Here is a 399-nt window from a genome sequence, read left to right on the forward strand (position 1 = left end):
CTGAGAGGGGTGGGCACCCTGGGGGCCGTGCACACCTGCGGAGGGTCTGTGCTCACCTGGGGGGGTCCCCCCCCCATCCGGAAGTTCCCCACACGCGTGCCCGTGCACACCTAAGGGGTCTGTACACTCCTGGGGGGGCCATGCACACGCGTGTCCGTGCACACGCAGGGGAGTGCCCGTGCACACCTGAGGGGTCCGTGCACATCGGAGGGGTCCGTGCGCACCCGGTGTTCGTGCACACCTGGGCGATCCCCGCACACGCGTGTCCGTGCACACACGGTGTTCGTGCACACCTGGGCGATCCCCGCACACGCGTGTCCGTGCACACACGAGGTGTCCCCGCACACCGGGCTGTTCCCGCACACCGGGCTGTCCCCGCACACCGGGCTGCCCCCGTGT

This window comes from Corvus brachyrhynchos, unplaced genomic scaffold (genome assembly GCF_000691975.1).
Source record: "Corvus brachyrhynchos isolate BGI_N302 unplaced genomic scaffold, ASM69197v1 scaffold197, whole genome shotgun sequence".
NCBI classification, from domain to species: Eukaryota; Metazoa; Chordata; class Aves; order Passeriformes; family Corvidae; genus Corvus; species Corvus brachyrhynchos.